The sequence below is a fragment of the Psittacula echo genome, assembly GCF_963264785.1.
Source record: "Psittacula echo genome assembly, chromosome: 20".
Taxonomy (NCBI): Eukaryota; Metazoa; Chordata; class Aves; order Psittaciformes; family Psittacidae; genus Psittacula; species Psittacula echo.
This window is the reverse complement of record NC_137756.1, coordinates 5,957,746-5,975,364: the sequence shown is the minus strand read 5'-3', so window position 1 is coordinate 5,975,364 and position 17,619 is coordinate 5,957,746. Positions and strand designations below refer to the sequence as shown.

General features: G+C 56.7%; 2 long non-coding RNA genes across 5 annotated transcripts; one reads left to right on the top strand and one right to left on the bottom strand.

Annotated features, from left to right (window-relative positions):
* Positions 1-3,253: 3,253 nt before the first annotated feature.
* LOC308228650 lies at positions 3,254-5,266 on the top strand. 2 transcript variants are annotated; one of them, XR_013958224.1, is made up of 3 exons: positions 3,254-3,350; positions 3,431-3,732; positions 5,086-5,266. It is a non-coding gene; the product is annotated as an uncharacterized lncRNA (long non-coding RNA). The 2 variants fall into 2 exon arrangements; XR_013958225.1 differs by having other exon boundaries at positions 3,260-3,406; positions 3,621-3,732.
* LOC308228627 lies at positions 4,679-15,964 on the bottom strand. Of its 3 annotated transcripts, XR_013958220.1 has the most exons (5): positions 15,298-15,964; positions 13,300-13,418; positions 7,047-7,199; positions 6,721-6,832; positions 4,679-5,124 (listed from the first exon to the last, which is right to left on the bottom strand). It is a non-coding gene; the product is annotated as an uncharacterized lncRNA (long non-coding RNA). The 3 variants fall into 3 exon arrangements; XR_013958221.1 differs by lacking the exon at positions 4,679-5,124 and having other exon boundaries at positions 5,872-6,832; XR_013958222.1 differs by lacking the exons at positions 4,679-5,124; positions 6,721-6,832; positions 7,047-7,199 and adding an exon at positions 10,646-11,005.
* Positions 15,965-17,619: the final 1,655 nt, after the last annotated feature.

The following is a 17,619-nucleotide window of genomic DNA, read 5'->3' as shown; positions in this document are numbered from 1 at the left end:
AGAGAGTAAATGAGGGAGCAGTGGCACTGCCTGACCTGCCAGGTCCATGCAACCCCCAAATCAACGGCTTTGCATTAATGGAACCTCAAATCACCCCTCACTGACCAATCCCCATGTGTGAACCCGCTGCAGTCCCCTTGAACTGGAGCAGCTCTGGTTGGGGGGTGGCAGGGCATGGAGCAGCCCATGGTTAGAGCAGTCTCCAGTCAGAGATGAGCCCGGGGCATGGAGTACTCTTAGCAGGTGCCATGGCTGAGCTTGCTGCTTCACTTGAGGTGAGTGGTGATGTTTCTCTGCTGCCCTAGAGGAGGGGAAGGGATAGAAGCGGGGGCTGTGATCTTGTGTCAGTGCGAGCCCATCAGGTGGACCTTCAGTGCCTCTTCATCTTCTCCTCACCCTCTGCTTGAGCAGTGCTGGGGATCATCTCCCCATGGCTCTGCTGAGCTTCTTCCCAAGGCCGATGCTGCATCGTGTGCATGGGCAGTGGGGTGCTTGGCAGGAGTGAGGGCAAGGCGTTGGGTTTCTCCAGCACAGGCTCCATGGGAGCCCTTTGCTCTCACTGGTGGTGCTTGTGCACCTCTTTGCCTTGTCCCTCCTCCTGCTGATGGAGTGGTCCTCATGTTTAGTCAGAGGAGGAATCTGTCCGCATAGCTTGAGAGGAGAGAGAGAGCAGATCAAAGGGATCTCCCCTGCTCCCGAGGTGTTAAGTACAGCATGGGCAGAGAGTGCTGCTTGTCTCAGGGAGCAGAAAAAGCTAGGAAGAGGCAACTGGGTGCTATGGGCAGATGGGAGGGAGGTAGTGAGAGCTGTGGCAGGGCTCTGGTCCTGCTGATGCTGTGGTCCTGCTTCCCAGTGGTCACAGTGTCACCCATTGGATGCCAGGGGCTGCCGCTGCAGCCAGAGAGGCAAAGGAGAGGTGTGAATGCTGTGGCTCCCCAAAGTAGGAAGTGTCCAAGACGGGGTGGAAAGTGAGGGGCCAGGGCAGGAGCGTGGATTGCTGTGGGTGGGATGGTGCCCGTGGAGGCTTTCACCTTTCCACTGGTGCTCAAGGTGGGATGTCCCCTTCTGTGGGCAGGGCAAGTCTCTAAGGGGACTGTCCGTGGAGCAGAGGTGGGTGAGTGGCTGTCATCTGCTGTTCTGTATAGCCTGTAGGGAGCCACGTGTCATCTCACCCCACCAAAGGTGTAGGAAGAGGTCTCATTAATGGGTTAGGAGGCAAGGATGTGGCGGAGGGACATGGGTTGCATGTGCAGCTGCGGTGCTCAGGCAGGCTCCAGACTCTGAGGCTTCCGTCAGGAAGGGATGCCTCGTAGCCAAGGGATGTGGTGAGTGGCTCTGCTTGGGATCGGTGCTAAGGAGCAGCCGGAAGATGGCTCAGCTGCTGTGTGCTTGTGTGCATCAGCATCACGTGCAGTCAGTGCTTACGCAGCGATTGCTGACGTGCTGGCTCTTCCCCCATGGTTTAGCAGGGAAAAGGGGTGCTGTTGGCAGGGGCCGGACCTGTGCTCCCTACTGAGGTGGTGGCTGTCCCTGAACACACACCAAGGTGTCAGGAAGAAGCAGGTGAGGTCTGAGGTCTCCGCATGCTTTTGTCCCCAGATGCGGTGGCTGTGGAGCAAATGTGGAGCTTGTGCCCAGAGGAAGTGCATGGACTGGTTGGGTTTGGGAATGTCACAGGGCTGACTTGGCTATCTGCAACCACTAGTTTAGGGATGCTGTCAGTAGGGAAATGATAGGAAGAGCATCCATAATCACGCTGATGGGCTGTGAGATATTAGCAGGGCTATGTGTGGACTTTGGGACCAGGAGAGCATTGGGACTGGGCACCCAGCCCTGATCCCAACCGGTCCCCATCTCAAGGCACAGCAGCTCTGCAGGAGGTGCTTGTCAGGGCAGATCTGTGAGTGCTTTGGCTGCCCCCACCTCATGGTGTGTGCAGGGCGCAGCGGGTTGGTTTTAGCTGCACGGTTGTGTTTGGGGCTGGATCCATCCCTCCTGCCAGTGCTGCACGTGCCTGGCTCCCACCCGCTCATCCCATGGGATTAAACCCCCTGAAGGCAAAGCCAGCGCGCCCTTGAGATGCCGCTGTCCTCGACAGCTGGCTGGTTGGATCTGTACAGAAGTACTCAAGGTCTTCAGGTGTTCTTCTCCAAGCCCGGGTAACCTCATAGGCAACAATGGCTGTCACGCAGGGTATAGGGCTACATCTGCCTGTGTCAGCATCCTTTGCGAAGGAAGGGGTTTAGGGCTGCTGAATGTATTTCTGTGGATGGGTTGTCTGCTGACTGGGAACACTGTGGCCAAAGTGGTGTTTTCCTGTGCAGGAGCAGAAGTATTTCTGTGCCTGGGAGCAGCAGAGGCTCACGTCTGTGTCCAGAGCATCTCACTTTGTACGTGTGGGTTAGGAGTTAGGGCATGGGAAAGGGATGGTGGCTGTGAGCTGAGAGAGAGCAGGGAAGCTCCAGCTTAAGCCCCCCCCTCCATGTGTGACCCCTTTTTCAGCCTGGCAGAGAGTGGCCCTGTCCTAGGGTACTGGAGGGCATTCAAGCGGTGCCGGCCCTGGGGGACAGCCTGGATCGGGGCAGTCCTGGCTCTGCTCTGAGCAAGGAGCACCCTGAATGTTTGGGGTTGGTTTGAGCTGTGCTGGGCACCCTCCTTCCCCTGGCAGTGCTGCTCTGGGCTGGGAGCGCGTCTGCCTGGTGAGGGTGTGAGAAGAGGATAACGTCGGTGCTGCCTATGGGGTTTATTCCCTGCCGTCCAAGGCTGGCGTAGCCTCTCAGGGAGCATGAGGTGTGGAGCAGGGCTCATCCCACAGGGGTGCCCAGGGACAGTGCGACGGCTGTGATTTTGCTGGTCCTGCATCGCTCTCATCCTGCTCCACAGCTTCCGTAGGGAGCAGCACACCTAGGAGAGGCAGGCTGCCCTCTGGAGCAGGGGCGCACGCACCGGGGTCCCTCTGGATGCTGCCCTTCAGGTCTAGCACTGCTCTGTGAGGAGCGCTGGTTTGCAGGCCTGTGAGTGAGTGACAAGTGCCAGTAGTGGGAGGGCTTTTCTGGGATGACTTGTTGTTTCAGGTGTTCCTGGTTGGTACCTGCTGAGGTGCTGTTAGTGACGGGGCCAGATGCAGGGATGCTGGCAAGAGGGGATGAGGCTCTCACTACAAGGGAGACACTGAGGGCACTTGGCTGGTGGGAAGGGCAGGAGCACAGCACTTGGCACTCTAAGCATCATCTTGTGTCCTTGAACCCTGCAGGTCACCAATGGGCTGGAGGGGGTGCGCAGCGAGAGCAAGGGCTGCCTGCCCACCCTGACCTTCTGCAGCATCTCAGAGGACTATGGCAAGGACATGTGTACGGCCAGGAACAAGCTGGGCATCACCCTGTATGTGCCAGCATCATCCTGTATGGTAGGTGCCCTGTTGTTCTTGCAGCAAGGTGTAGCGAGGAGGAGGAGGAAGAAGAAGAGGAGAGGAGGATGAAGAGGAGGAGAATGGCTGGCCAGCAATAGAAGGGAGTGGGTTTTCTTTAGCAATGCCAGCCCATCGAGGTGCAGAATGGCCGAGCTCTGAGCGGCGAGGACACATCAGAGGGGGCTGAGCAGATGTGCATTGGCTCATGCAGGAGGGCACTGCTTGGTGGTGGTCGGTGGTGGGTGTTTAGGGATGAGCAGCAGATGGTGAAGAGACAGACAGGACATCGTTGGAACGCAGGCCCAAGGAGAGGCCCCATCCAGGTAAGGACACACTCTGGGGACACAGTGCAGGGTATTTACAGGTTGTCCTGGTGGCAGGGATACAGGCAGTTGTTAAGGGGTGCAGGCAGTGGCAGTCTGGGAAGTTTAGGTGTCAGGCTGGGTAGCTGCAGGTGGCAGTTTGGCTAGCGTAGGTTCCAGTTTGGGAAGCAGAGGTGTTAGATTGTATAACAAAGTGTTAGGTTGGGTAGTGTTGGTGTCACTGTGGGTATTATAGGTGTCAGGTTGGATCCTGTAGGTGGCACTTTGGGAACCGTAGGGGTTAGGCTGGGTACCATAGGTGGCACTTGAGGTAGCGTTAGTTTGGCTGTCATAGGTGTTAGATTGGGTAGTGTCAGTGTTATTTTGGGTCTCATAGGAGTTAGGTTGGGTGTTGTAGGTGGCACTTTGGGTATTACAGTTATTAGGTTGGATCCTGTAGGTCCACTTTGGGAACCTTTGGTGTTAGGTTGGGTAGCACAGGTGGTACGTTGGGTATTGGAGATGTCAGGCTGGGCACAGTACGTGGCACTTGAGGTAGTGTAGCTGGCACTTGAAGTGGTGTCAGGCTGGATATCATTGGTGGTAGGTTGGGTAGTGTCAGTGCTACTTTGGATATCATAGGTGTTAGGTTGGATACTGTAGGTGGCACTTTGGGAACCGTAAGTGTTAGGTTAGGTGTTACAGGTGGGACTTTGGGTACTGTAGTTGTTAGGTTGGGTATCATAAGTGGCACTTTGGGTAGTGTAGGTGGCATTTTGGGAACCACAGGTGTTAGGTTGGGTAGCATTGGTGGCACTTTTGACTCAGGATTAGCCCAGCTTTATTAGACTGGTTCCATCATAGGTGCTTGGAAGTTGGACAGCTCGTGCTCAGCACTAAAAGGCTGACATGGGAGATGGCAACATCCAGACGTGTGGACTGTCAGGTGCATGGTGATGTTTTGTGGTCATGGTGTGAGGGGTTTCTTAGGAGGAGGAGGACAAAGAAGATGCAGGAGGCAGCCATTGAAGTCTGTGTGTGGAAAGGAGGTTTATTGCATATCGTAAGGTGAAGGCTGTTATTTGGGAAAGACTTGGGTTGCTGTGTGCATGTGGGTGCCAGGTGGAAAAAGCCAGGGAAGCAAAGGCCTGGAGGAGAGACCGGGCACAGCCTGCCCATGCTCCACATACCAGTGGAGAAGCAGAAGGAGATGATAAAGGACAGATAGAAGGACGGGGCATGGTGTGGGGCTAGGCATGCCACAAGGCCAAGATGTGTGGGGAGGAAGCAGGTTGGCCTGGTGGTGGCTAGGAAAGGTGGCCAACAGCAGATGCATGAAGAGATGGTGGTGGTGATGGGTGCTCTTCTTTGCAGGTGAGAGGTCGGGCACCCTGGGATGGTCCACGACCAGAGCTGCGATTCCAGAAGGGACACAACGTTCGGGATGGACTCCGGGCAGGTATAAGAACCCCCTCCCTCCCCCTACCCCCTTCCCCTCCAGAGCAGAGGGAAGGGGCTGGGGGGACGGAAGGGGTTAGGGGAAGGGGATGGGGGAGGGCTTAGGGGGGGCAAGGAGGGGCTTAGGGGAGGGGTTTGTTCCTCCCAGAAGCCTCTCCCTGCCCTCCCTAAGCCCTCTGGGGAGGGAGGGAGCTAGGGGGGAGGGAAGCCTCCCCCCTAACTCCCTCCTGGGGAGGGAGGAGGGGAGGGGGGTGGGGTGGGGGGGAGGGTGGGGAGGGTGGGGGGGAGGGTGGGGAGGGGGGGGAGGGTGGGGAGGGAGGGGAGGGTGGGTGGGGTGGGGGGTGAGAAGGAGGGGAGTGCTGCACTGCTTCCTTTCAATAAGTAGAGATGTCTCATCTGGAGGGCAGACTATACAGGTCCTCTCTGCTTCCCAACCCCCCCCTCCCCACCCCACCCCCCACCCCTCCCCCCCGTCCCCACCCCCCTCCCCAACCCTCCCCCCCCACCCTCCCTCCCCTCCCCCGCCCTCCCTCCCCTCCCCCCGCCCTCCCTCCCCTCCCCACCCCCTCCCCCCCTCCCTGCCCACCCACCACCCTCCCCCCCTCCCCTTCCCCTTCCCCCCCACCCCCCCCCTCCACTCCCAACACCCCCCACCCCTCCCCACCACCCCCTCCCCACCACCCCCTCCCCCTATGTTCCCTGTCTCTATTCACAACCCACCAGTCTAATAAAGCTGGGCTAATCCTGAGTCAAAAGTGCCACCAATGCTACCCAACCTAACACCTGTGGTTCCCAAAATGCCACCTACACTACCCAAAGTGCCACTTATGATACCCAACCTAACAACTACAGTACCCAAAGTCCCACCTGTAACACCTAACCTAACACTTACGGTTCCCAAAGTGCCACCTACAGTATCCAACCTAACACCTATGATATCCAAAGTAGCACTGACACTACCCAACCTACCACCAATGATATCCAGCCTGACACCACTTCAAGTGCCAGCTACACTACCTCAAGTGCCACGTACTGTGCCCAGCCTGACATCTCCAATACCCAACGTACCACCTGTGCTACCCAACCTAACACCAAAGGTTCCCAAAGTGGACCTACAGGATCCAACCTAATAACTGTAATACCCAAAGTGCCACCTACAACACCCAACCTAACTCCTATGAGACCCAAAATAACACTGACACTACCCAATCTAACACCTATGACAGCCAAACTAACGCTACCTCAAGTGCCACCTATGGTACCCAGCCTAACCCCTACGGTTCCCAAAGTGCCACCTACAGGATCCAACCTGACACCTATAATACCCACAGTGACACCAACACTACCCAACCTAACACTTTGTTATACAATCTAACACCTCTGCTTCCCAAACTGGAACCTACACTAGCCAAACTGCCACCTGCAGCTACCCAGCCTGACACCTAAACTTCCCAGACTGCCACTGCCTGCACCCCTTAACAACTGCCTGTATCCCTGCCACCAGGACAACCTGTAAATACCCTGCACTGTGTCCCCAGAGTGTGTCCTTACCTGGATGGGGCCTCTCCTTGGGCCTGCGTTCCAACGATGTCCTGTCTGTCTCTTCACCATCTGCTGCTCATCCCTAAACACCCACCACCGACCACCACCAAGCAGTGCCCTCCTGCATGGGCCAATGCACATCTGCTCAGCCCCCTCTGATGTGTCCTCGCCGCTCAGAGCTCGGCCATTCTGCACCTCGATGGGCTGGCATTGCTAAAGAAAACCCACTCCCTTCTATTGCTGGCCAGCCATTCTCCTCCTCTTCATCCTCCTCTCCTCTTCTTCTTCCTCCTCCTCCTCGCTACACCTTGCTGCAAGAACAACAGGGCACCTACCATACAGGATGATGCTGGCACATACAGGGTGATGCCCAGCTTGTTCCTGGCCGTACACATGTCCTTGCCATAGTCCTCTGAGATGCTGCAGAAGGTCAGGGTGGGCAGGCAGCCCTTGCTCTCGCTGCGCACCCCCTCCAGCCCATTGGTGACCTGCAGGGTTCAAGGACACAAGATGATGCTTAGAGTGCCAAGTGCTGTGCTCCTGCCCTTCCCACCAGCCAAGTGCCCTCAGTGTCTCCCTTGTAGTGAGAGCCTCATCCCCTCTTGCCAGCATCCCTGCATCTGGCCCCGTCACTAACAGCACCTCAGCAGGTACCAACCAGGAACACCTGAAACCAACAAAGTCATCCCAGAAAAGCCCTCCCACTACTGGGCACTTGTCACTCACTCACAGGCCTGCAAACCAGCGCTCCTCACAGAGCAGTGCTAGACCTGAAGGGCAGCATCCAGAGGGACCCCGGGACGTGCGCCCCTGCTCCAGAGGGCAGCCTGCCTCTCCTAGGTGTGCTGCTCCCTACGGAAGCTGTGGAGCAGGATGAGAGCGATGCAGGACCAGCAAAATCACAGCCGTCGCACTGTCCCTGGGCACCCCTGTGGGATGAGCCCTGCTCCACACCTCATGCTCCCTGAGAGGCTACGCCAGCCTTGGACGGCAGGGAATAAAACCCCATAGGCAGCACCGACGTTATCCTCTTCTCACACCCTCACCAGGCAGACGCGCTCCCAGCCCAGAGCAGCACTGCCAGGGGAAGGAGGGTGCCCAGCACAGCTCAAACCAACCCCAAACATTCAGGGTGCTCCTTGCTCAGAGCAGAGCCAGGACTGCCCCGATCCAGGCTGTCCCCCAGGGCCGGCACCGCCTGAATGCCCTCCAGTACCCCTAGGACAGGGCCACTCTCTGCCAGGCTGAAAAAGGGGTCACACATGGAGGGGGGGGGCTTAAGCTGGAGCTTCCCTGCTCTCTCCCAGCTCACAGCCACCATCCCTTTCTCATGCCCTAACTCCTAACCCACACGTACAAAGTGAGATGCTCTGGACACAGACGTGAGCCTCTGCTGCTCCCAGGCACAGAAATACTTCTGCTCCTGCACAGGAAAACACCACTTTGGCCACAGTGTTCCCAGTCAGCAGACACCCATCCACAGAAATACATTCAGCAGCCCTAAACCCCTTCCTTCGCAAAGGATGCTGACACAGGGCAGATGTAGCCCTATACCCTGCCGTGACAGCCATTGTTGCCTATGAGGTTACCCGGGCTTGGAGAAGAACACCTGAAGACCTTGAGTACTTCTGTACAGATCCAACCAGCCAGGCTGTCGAGGACAGCGGCATCTCAAGGGCGCGCTGGCTTTGCCTTCAGGGGGTTTAATCCCATGGGATGAGCGGGTGGGAGCCAGGCACGTGCAGCACTGGCAGGAGGGATGGATCCAGCCCCAAACACAACCGTGCAGCTAAAACCAACCCGCTGCGCCCTGCACACAGCATGAGGTGGGGGCAGCCAAAGCACTCACAGATCTGCCCTGACAAGCACCTCCTGCAGAGCTGCTGTGCCTTGAGATGGGGACCGGTTGGGATCAGGGCTGGGTGCCCAGTCCCAATGCTCTCCTGGTCCCCAAAGTCCACACATAGCCCTGCTAATATCTCACAGCCCATCAGCGTGATTATGGATGCTCTTCCTATCATTTCCCTACTGACAGCATCCCTAAACTAGTGGTTGCAGATAGCCAAGTCAGCCCTGTGACATTCCCAAACCCAACCAGTCCATGCACTTCCTCTGGGCACAAGCTCCACATTTGCTCCACAGCCACCGCATCTGGGGACAAAAGCATGCAGAGACCTCAGACCTCACCTGCTTCTTCCTGACACCTTGGTGTGTGTTCAGGGACAGCCACCACCTCAGTAGGGAGCACAGGTCCGGCCCATGCCAACAGCAACCCCTTTTCCCTGCTAAACCATGGGGGAAGAGCCAGCACGTCAGCAATCGCTGCGTAAGCACTGACTGCACGTGATGCTGATGCACACAAGCACACAGCAGCTGAGCCATCTTCCGGCTGCTCCTTAGCACCGATCCCAAGCAGAGCCACTCACCACATCCCTTGGCTACGAGGCATCCCTTCCTGACGGAAGCCTCAGAGTGTGGAGCCTGCCTGAGCACCGCAGCTGACACATGCAACCCATGTCCCTCCGCCACATCCTTGCCTCCTAACCCATTAAATGAGACCTCTTCCTACACCTTTGGTGGGGTGAGATGACACGTGGCTACCTACAGGCTATACAGAACAGCAGATGACAGCCACTCACCCACCTCTGCTCCACGGACAGGTCCCCTTAGAGACTTGCCCTGCCCACAGAAGGGGACATCCCACCTTGAGCACCAGTGGAAAGGTGAAAGCCTCCACGGGCACCATCCCACCCACAGCAATCCACGCTCCTGCCCTGGCCCCTCACTTTCCACCCCGTCTTGGAACTTCCTACTTTGGGGAGCCACAGCATTCACACCTCTCCTTTGCCTCTCTGGCTGCAGCGGCAGCCCCTGGCATCCAATGGGTGACACTGTGACCACTGGGAAGCAGGACCACAGCATCAGCAGGGACCAGAGCCCTGCCACAGCTCTCACTACCTCCCTCCCATCTGCCCATAGCACCCAGTTGCCTCTTCCTAAGCTTTTTCTGCTCCCTGAGACAAGCAGCACTCTCTGCCCATGCTGTACTTAACACCTCGGGAGCAGGGGAGATCCCTTTGATCTGCTCTCCTCTCTCCTCTCAAGCTATGCAGACAGATTCCTCCTCTGACTAAACATGAGGACCACTCCATCAGCAGGAGGGGGGACAAGGACAAAGAGGTGCACAAGCACCACCAGTGAGAGCAAAGGGCTCCCATGGAGCCCTGTGCTGGAGAAACCCAACGCCTTGCCCTCACTCCTGCCAAGCACCCCACTGTCCATGCACACGATGCAGCATCGGCCTTGGGAAGAAGCTCAGCAGAGCCATGGGGAGATGATCCCCAGGCACTGCTCAAGCAGAGGGTGAGGAGAAGATGAAGAGGCACTGAAGGTCCACCTGATGGGCTCGCACTGACACAAGATCACAGCCCCCGCTTCTATCCCTTCCCCTCCTCTAGGGCAGCAGAGAAACATCACCACTCACCTCAAGTGAAGCAGCAAGCTCAGCCATGGCACCTGCTAAGAGTACTCCATGCCCCGGGCTCATCTCTAACTGGAGACTGCTCTAACCATGGGCTGCTCCATGCCCTGCCACCCCCCCAACCAGAGCTGCTCCAGTTCAAGGGGACTGCAGCGGGTTCACACATGGGGATTGGTCAGTGAGGGGTGATTTGAGGTTCCATTAATGCAAAGCAGTTGATTTGGGGTTGCATGGACCTGGCAGGTCAGGCAGTGCCACTGCTCCCTCATTTACTCTCTTGAACACGGTGTTATTTCCACAGCCAGCCTATGGAGCTGCAATTAATCCCATCTCATTGGGCCATCTCTGCCTGGTTTACTGCCATTACACCAGTCCAGATGCTACGTTATTCCCCCCCGTCCCAATTGCGACACGCACGCATGAAACCAACGCCAACACAAGAGCTACCCAGCCAGAAAATCATTCCACTTTATTCATCCTTTTATTATTTCTCACCCCATACGCCCACAATTCCATAGATTCCCATTTTGCTGGTAACAGGCAGAGGGAAGGGGAGGGGAGGGAATAACGTAGCGTCTTTTCCCCCCTTTCTTTAGCACTGCACTGATGGGCCACACGTCAGGGTCTCTTGCCAAAAGCCGCCTCTTGCTGCTGGGGAAAAGCTGCCGGGAAGGAAGTTTTCCTCCGAGCTCTAATCCCAGATTTCTTCAGGTTTCCCACGGCTCTTCCTGCGCTAGAGCACAAGAGAGAGCGCGTCCTCCGGGCTATCCCAGCACGCCGCTCTGCCTCCAGCGCTCACCCGGCCTCGCACATCTATGGCACAGTAATGGAAATTGCCATTAACAGCAGGACATGGCCTGCAGTGACTGCAAAAGGAAATGTCCCATAAGGTCAAGGAGCCCACAGTTAAAGCCAAAACGCAGCCTTAGACCTGGAGGAGGATGTAACTCTGCTGGAACACTATGGGCAAATCACATGGAGACTCCACTGAAGGCACAGAACCTCAAGGGAGAGTGATTGCAGGCCATGCGGGCCCGGGCACAGGGCAAGGAGAAAGGAGCTACCTTCAGCCATCACCTCAAAGGGACATCCCAGCCACAACAGCACAAGCCCAGGGCTCAGCACCAGGATGTGTGGCTACTTCTGGGCTCCCTGTGCTTGTTTCATCCCTCGGCCTCACTTGCCTGGTGTGAAAAAGGGGGATGACAACAGCCCTCTGACAGTGGCAACCTCTGCAATACCAGCTCTGCTCAAGCAGGTGAGCCGGCTCAGCTCACAGATGTGACCCTGCCAGCACTTCCTGAGCCTCAGTTCTGTTCTCAGGGCCTCAACACTGAATCATCAGCTCCATTCTGCCCTGTGACAGTCAGGCAATCAGGGCAGGGCTCATCCAGCAAAGCCCCCCTCGAGCATCAAGCACTGAATGGCGCAGCACGGGGAGGGGAGGAGAGGACCGGGGCTGGCTCTGCCTCCCCTTCGGGACAGAAACCTGGTGCTGGGCAGCCCCTACACATGGCTTGCACTGGAACAGCTCCACCACCATTCACAGCACCTTCATACACAGCCCCACACCAAGCGGCTCTCATCTCTGATGCAAGCTTGAGTGTAAGCAGAATAACCTGGCTCTAGCACAGACTTTGAGAGCACGAAGCTGAAAAGTGAATTTCACAAACCCAGACTGCATGTCACAAGTCATTTATCCTCAGGTTAAGATGAGCACAGAAACCAAACTTCAGAGAACTGGGAATACAGTTAGAGCTCACCACTACCAACACAGCAACATCTAGAGAGTTTGTAACACCTTTACACAAGTTAAGGTCTAGTAGAGAGGTGAGGAACTGCGACAGCTCTGCTATAACCTCTTGTGCTCAGCAAGATAAGGCCACTGTTTGTCACCAGCATTCAACAGAGCACCCAGTTTAGGGAAGACACAATGTAGAGGTCCAGAGCTCCCTAAATGGTCAGTCAGTGGGAGCTGGCTACCAGAGCCCTTTAGTGTTCCTTGACACCTCCCACACTCAAAGACTATGGAGAGGGATTCAAGTGCTGAGATTTTAAACACCCCTAATAATAAACTCTTACCAAAACAAGGAGAATCTGCATCCAAAACACAACTGTGTGAGAAAAGCAAAGCCACAAAGCAAGCTGAATGACTAAAGAACAGCTCAGATTGAATTTAAGCAGCATCCTGGATGCTAGCGGGTGAGGTGACGCTTCATCATCTTTAATACACTTCTGAAACATGCCCGGCTGAAGTCCCTGCTGAACTAAATGGGCTCATTGCCCTGCAACCAAGTGAACAGCTTCAACAGCTACAAAACAGTGCTCCTCTCTCCCACATCAGCTCCTCACCAGTGAATTCTTCCACCCCCTTTTTTCCTTCCCATATTAAAGCCTCCTACCATAGCAAGGGCTCCTGCCCACTGCCCAGACTCACTTGTCACTCTTTACTTCCATGACCTCAGCTGCCATGTGAGCACCAGCATCTCCCCCCAGGCCCACGGCCCCGTCACACTCTGCCAGAAGCTCCCATGGACACTTTGCTCTTTCATTATTACCTTGAAAGATTCAGTCCCTTCCATCTCAAGGGAAGCTTCCTTCAGAACAAGCTTGAAGAACTCAAAGTCATTTCAGAGTCACCAAGCACCCATCTCACTTGCTTCAGCTCATGCCACTACAGGACTGCTTCTTGTTCTCCTACCACCACACGCATCCGAGTCCCAGTAAGCATCAGCAAAGCCATTTACACCTCCCATCACATTCCCAATATGCTGAGATCTTTCTCCAGAAGCCTTTCCAGCAAATGAAATGGTCCCAAACAAATACTGTTTGTTATTTAGACAAAGCCATCCTTGCTTGGGATCTCTTCCAAACACACCTCAGCAGCAGCACCATAAGGAACAGCATCTTCTCCAGAAAGATTTGAGTCTGATACAAACACGGGTATTTTCTACAGAGAAACGTGCCTCAGCTCTCTCATCCATAGGTACACACGAAGCTAAACCACAATTTCTCAGTTGCTTCTGGGCAATACACGGTGGTAACTTGGAACTAAAGCAACTCCACAGGTTGTATGTGATGTGTAAAAGCACAGAGGTGTCACTTACTGTCAGACGATCCCGTTTCTGGTACCTCGGGAGAGGATGGAAGGCATCCCAGCAGTCTCCCCTGGATCCCCTCTAGTCTTGCTCTGGAGGATCACACGCAGACAGGAGCAGCAAGGAGGCTGAGGGAACACAAACAAGCATTGACAACATTAGCCCAGCAAAAGCATTGCTGGAGTGGCCTAAACCTATTTGCTGGTACAATCCCGCATCAGCAAAGCTCTTGGAAACAGCAAGGAGTGCCCCAAAGAGATGCAAACGTGTTGGGGGATGTGCTGGAACCCTGAAAAATGGCTCCAGCCTTGGTTGTTTCCCCCTATTTCCCTGTGTAACTGAAGAGTTACTGCCTGTGGAGGACTGGGGTCACCAGCACACTCCTTTCACTGAAGCACAGAACAGCCAAGAGCATCAAAATCCTCCCTTTGAGAACAGCAGTGCCAACACACCTTCCTCCCTCAGCCAGCAGACACCACAAAGGGAAAGCAGAAAGGCATTTAGGGGTGGAATGCTGGGAACAACAAGATTTGATAAGAAGCTCCTGCAGAACATATGGAGGAAGAGGGAAGTTAACGCCAGTAATGGCCAACACAAGCAAGCACCTACTTTGCCTCCCAGTATCTTGCATTACAAGCACTGCAGTTTCCAGCAGGTACCTCCCTGATGCTTGCACCAGCAGGGACCTTGCAAGCCCTGCAGATGACCCAGCAGCTCCGTGCCTCAGTTTCCCCCTCACAGGCAGAGCAAGGGGGCTCAGGCTAAGCTGAGATCAGCTGTGGGTGAGGCCTCATCAGCCCTTTGGCCCAGGCACTTCTTTCTACAGCACCTGGGTACCCCATGAGTCATTCTCTTTGTTTTGGCCTATCCCAGCCCTGGGTAGCAGCTGAGGGAGAGCAGAGGAGCACAGGGCTCATGAAAAGGGCTCAGACTCAGGCTAAGCTCTTTTGCAAGCTTGTTTTGAAGCTTTAACCATGTTCTCCGTCTGCTCTGGGCTTATCTCTCCCTCCTTGTAAATGGTGGCAGTGACACCAGCCACTCACATGGGATGCTCTGAATCAGTACGTCATGATTAGATACACCTCATGTTAGTGCTGCATGCTGGAAGCAAGGCATAGCCCAAAGAATATGCAGATTATTTAAAGAAGAGGTCTGGCCAAAGGGGTTTTAGGGCCAGCAAATCAGTGCTGAGAGCAACAACCAAGGCACAGAGCCCAATGCCATTGTTTTAGACTCCTCTGTGTTTCAGTGCAAGGAACAGGGATCACTCAGCAAAGCAAAAAGCATCTCCTAACAAAGACACAACATGCATTTGGTCATTGCCTGGTGCTAACTCAAGCACCACTCACACTAACAACAGGCAGCACACGCAGGCTCTAAAACACAGCAGGCAGCTTCTCTAAAGCACACAACCTGCTGGCTACCCACAGCACAGCACAGGGCACAGAGAAACCCTGCTCCGAGAAGGGCACCATCACTGGGTACCCTCAGGACACAGTAACAATCCAGAGGTTTAAGACCTTCAGGAAAGAGCCAACTTTCTCCCTGCATCCCACTGTAAGGGCAGCGGGCAAATTCCTTCCCGTTTTCCTTACCTCCTTTCCCTGCCAGGCTGTTGTTCCTAGTCCTCAGGGAAGAAGGCAGCACTAAACTCTGCCTCAAAAGCACACGGAAGGCTCAAGGCAGCGAGTGGAGAAGTCAAGGAGAAGCCCATGGGCATCAGCAGACCCCAGCGCCCCAACGAAAGCAGAACTGCTGCTTCCCAAAGCAAAGCCAAACTCAACTCATCCTTTCCACCTCAGGAAAACACAGTGGAATGAACCCAGCTCCCCGCACAGCTTCCTCTGCAAGCCCAGCCCTCTCACAACAATCAACAGCCTCAGAGAACCTGCTGGTGCTGCTGAGGGTAACCAAGCCCACCTGGGAGCACACTGCTCCCACTCATCTCACGGCTCATTCTGGAGCTGAAGCCACCGCCAATAACCCCAGGGGTTGATGAGCACTTACGGAAATGTCAATTCCTACACATGGGGCCCTCGGGAACGGTGCCACCAGCATCCAAGCCCATCTCCGTGCGGCCTGCACAGAGCGCGCTCGCAGGCGCCCCAGAAACCAGCTCCCTGGGGGCGAACGGGAGCCCAACGGGGCCGCCCCGGGTCCCATCGCCCGCCCGCTCAGTCTCCTGACCGCGGCATCCGCCAGCCCCGTCACCCGCAGCCGCTGTGCCCGTGCCCGGCGGCGCCTCTCTCCTCTCCCTGCCTTCCTCCCCGGGCAGAACACGCGGAGCCGGGGGAAAGCCCCAGCCAAAGCCCCGCAGCGCCGGTTCCACAGCGGTTCCCACCCGCACCGCTCCTCTCTTCCCGTTTAACCCCGCCTGTGGCTCTCGGCAGCGGCTTCTCCCCGCGCCGCACGCTGCCGGGGCCTTCTCACCCGCAAGCACAGCGACCTCTAGCGTCAGCCGGAGCCCCGTGCGGCCGGGTCCTGGTGCTGAGCGGCAAAAGGCAGGACCTGGCCTGTGTTGAGCCCCAGCAGCAGCGCAACGAGGGCTCACGTTGAGACTTCCATGCGCGGGGCTCTGGTTCGAAGCTCTGAACCCGGCTTTTCAGCAGCAAACCGGGCAGAACCGGGGACCCCGAGAGCCGCACCGCCAGCACTCACCCCGCCGCAATGGAGCCGCCGGAGACACGCCCCGGCTTACCCCGTTTTCGCCTTTTATAGGCATCGGGAGCCCCGCCCACCCCTTTTATAGATGTGACCCCGCCCACAATCTGCATCTCCCCGCCCCAACGCACACAGGCCCCGCCCCTCACGACGAGGCCGCCCCGGGTCTTATCGCCCGCCCGCTCATCCCCCTGGCAGCGGCGTCTCCACAGACCCGTCATCCGCAGCCGCCCTTCCCGTACCTGTCGGAGCGTCTGATCTCTCCCTCCCTGCCTTCCTCCTCGGGCAGAACACGCGGAGCTTGGGGAAAGCTCCAGCCAAAGCCCCCTCAAAGCCAGTTCCACACCGGTTCTCACCAGCGCCGCTCATCTCTTCCCGTTTAACTCCTCCTGTGGCTCTCGGCAGCGGCTGCTCCCTTCCACCGGGACCCATCCGCGCCTCGCGAGTCAGGCGAAGCCCCTCGAGGCCGGTTCTGGGCAATGACCCCGTACGGAGCGCCCCGAGCAGCAAAGCCGGGGGCAGCCCCAGCCCCGGCACCGACGGGCGCCCCGAGGCTCCCGGCTCCCGGCGGGGCTTTGTGTGCCCGGCGCTGGTGCCGCTGCAGCACGGCCCCGGCTGCGCGTGGACAGCTGGAAACGCGATCCCTGCGCCCAGGAAGGACCGGGCCGGGCTCCATCCCCTGGGGAGGGCTCAGAGCGCTCCCGCCTCGCTCCCCCATCGCGTCACCCGCATCTCCGCAGGCACCGGTCACACAAACACCCGCAAACCTCAGAACCGCTCTGCAGCACCGGCTCCGCCGCCCCGCGTGTCCCGAGTCCCGCAGCCCCTCGGCGCGGTGCCGGGGGTCCCGCAGCTCGCTCCTGGAGCGACGTGTGACGAAACGGGGCCGGGCACAGCCCGTGAGGGCTCCTTGGGCATGGTGGGAACGGGGCGACGCTTCCCATGGCCAAACACAGCAGCGAGGAGCCGGCTCGGGCCAGGCTGGTCCCGCAGCCCCAGCCCCAGTCCCTTATTTACCCACCTACACCTCCATCTGTGTAAAGCCTCTCTGGACAGCGCTTTCAAGTGACCCAGGCACCAGCTTCCGAAAACCCAGTGTCCAGCCCCTGATGCTAAGCCTGAGGTGCCAGGACAGAAAGCTGGTGCTGGGCATCAGCTACACATGGTGCCCTCCACAAGAGTGCCACCAACATGGATATCCTCACTTACTTACTGACATAAAAGTCCATCTGCGTACTGCCCACATAGAGTGCACTCTCACGTGCCCCAGAAACCTGCTTCCTGAGTGAAATGTCCAGATCCTGCTTGTAAGCCTAATGTGATAGGACAAAAGCCAGGATGTGGACATCACCTACACACCTCCAGAACAGTGCCACCAACATGGATATCCTCACTTACTTACCCACCTCAAACTCCATTTTTTTATGTAAAGCCTCTCTGGACAGCACTCTCCAGTGACCCAGAAACCAGCTCCCTATGTACCAAAGTCCAGACCCTGCTTCTGGCCATACAGGAACATACAAAGGCCACCTACTATAACCTGAGCCATACAGACTGTTCTTTCACCCGCTGGTTCCTCCCACGGAATCTTAGGTGGAAAAGCATTAGTGGATATCCATGTTGGTGGCACTGCTCCAGAGCTCACCATGTGTAGGTGATGCCCAGCAA